Here is a 2368-nt window from a genome sequence, read left to right as displayed (position 1 = left end):
TCTTGTTTTGGATTTTCTGCATGTTTCAAACTTTCTGCAAGTTGAGGAACTCCATCATGAAATATTAGACGTTGTTATTGTGTATCAGAATAAAAATGCCAAATGGGAGTAGATGTGGGATATATGCAGAGGCGGCATTTGAGGTAAACATGTCCCCAGCTATACTGATACGGTGTCTATAGATGTGGGATATACGCAGAGGCAGCATTTGAGGTAACCACATCCCTAGGTATACTGACCACGTCCCCAGCTATACTGATACAACACCAAGGAGTTTTTCACAGTGAGCTGCAGGGCAAAACTCTGACATTCACTGAGCACAACCTGTCACATTTGTGCCCCTTTTCAGGTCTGTTTTTCGGTTTGGCAGACTAGCCACAAAAATGTCTTTCAGAACATATATTTAAAAAAAACATTACATTTATTTTTACACAGTCACCAAACACGCACACACACACACACATGTATATGTGTGTGTATATAAAATTTATATAATTACATATATACAAATACATATACATACATATATATATATATATATATATATATATATATATATATATATATATATATATATATATATATATATATATATATATATATATAGACACACACACAGATTCATAGCAGAGCGGTGGCCAGTATACACAGAAAAATTACAGAATCATTGCAGAGCTACCGACATGTATATTTCCGTTAGGTAGTTTTGAGGACAAAGAAGCATCCAGTGATTGCAGACACAGGTGATTAAATCCCAGAAGTGACAATCTATCCAGTGATTACCCAGGGATGGGCAAAGAAACAGACTCAGTGATGGAGGTCGGCTGGTGTTTTGGATATAATCCCTCTTCTCGTAAACTCACAGAAACGCTTTGCTACTCTTTAGTTATTCATTTATCTATGAAATTTTCACATCTTCTTCACACCCTGTAATTATTAAATAAATGACAATTGTTAATGAAGTGATTATTGCTCTAACGTATTAAAACTCTATCAGAGAAGATTCAGTTGTTCTCTGTGACTAATTTGTTGCATATATAAATGCATCATGTGGCTGTTTTGTAATAAAACTACAGAAATGTTGATGGTTCAGGCAAAGCAGTTAAAGACACGCTACTTGTGGCAAAACTGGTGTCTTAAAAGAGCTGAATGACAGGCAGAACTCCCAGGTTTCCTGTCACCATGGATGCCGCTAAAGCATGCAGTTTGTACCCACGGCAGTTACAGAAATACAATCACAGTAGATTGCATCCTCTGTTCATTAAGCTACAAAGCAAAAAGACAAAGTCTATTTAAATAACTAATGCTTAATAACTTTATAGTATTTATGTTTAATATGCAAGCACATTTTGTTTGGTGTTTTTACTATTTTTAATGTATTTTTTAATTAATTAGTATTTTATCCATATACTTGCTCCAAGTCCTCCATTGTGGGTGAAAGGGGACATAAAACAGGCATAGTACCACATAAACAGGACCATTATTGAAATTGACATTTCTGAGCTGCCCCATGTTTATTTCTGCACTAGAGAAAACAACTCTGTCTTTACAAGAGAAAATGTACAGAATCTCCGCATTGTTTAACACGCAAAATATATGCTCAGTAATACTGAAATACTGTATATCCTCAATATCAATAAAAAAAACCTTTTTATATTATCTAATGTTTGTCTTATTAACTCTTTCTGGAAATCATTCTTGTTTAGAATAACCCATGTTAAACTTTAGGAACTGTGACAGTATCAGTTACAAACAATAATATCACATGTAATTGTTAGTTGTCCTATTTTAAGAAATTTCCAAACTTCTTACCAAATTGTCTTAATTTCATGCAATATTAAAGAAAAACAGCTGTCAGCTGTATGATGTTTCACCTGGAAAACTAGTTTAAGATCTAAGTTGATACCTGATATAATATTGTGACATATTAAAGAAGGAAAATCTATTCAAACAAGTGAATTTTCCAGGCCCTTATGCAGTCAGGTAAACGTGTCAGTGGCTTGCTAATTTTCATAAAGCAGTTGGCAGGTATGTAACTGGAGATTGATCCTTCCAATTGTTAAGAACAAAAGATGAGTTACAGATTCATTTATACCCTTAAGACACTGTACTGGAATTTCCTGGGAACTAAATTATATTGTAAATGGTATAATGAAACCATGACTGACTCATCTTAGAGGTCATCTGCTACCCAGTCCTCTGGATGTCAGGGAAGAATTTGGCTTAAAGACTATGTACTATTGAAATAGATGCAAAGACACAGCACAATTTTGTCACAAATGATAAAATGCACAAAACATATACTGCAGACGGATTCATGCATAACAAACTCCAGTAAGCAGGAGTGAAATACAATGTTGTTATAACA

Source organism: Paramormyrops kingsleyae, chromosome 9, assembly GCF_048594095.1.
Source record: "Paramormyrops kingsleyae isolate MSU_618 chromosome 9, PKINGS_0.4, whole genome shotgun sequence".
Taxonomy (NCBI): Eukaryota; Metazoa; Chordata; class Actinopteri; order Osteoglossiformes; family Mormyridae; genus Paramormyrops; species Paramormyrops kingsleyae.
The sequence above is the reverse complement of the archived record's forward strand: the minus strand, read 5'-3'. Positions refer to the sequence as shown.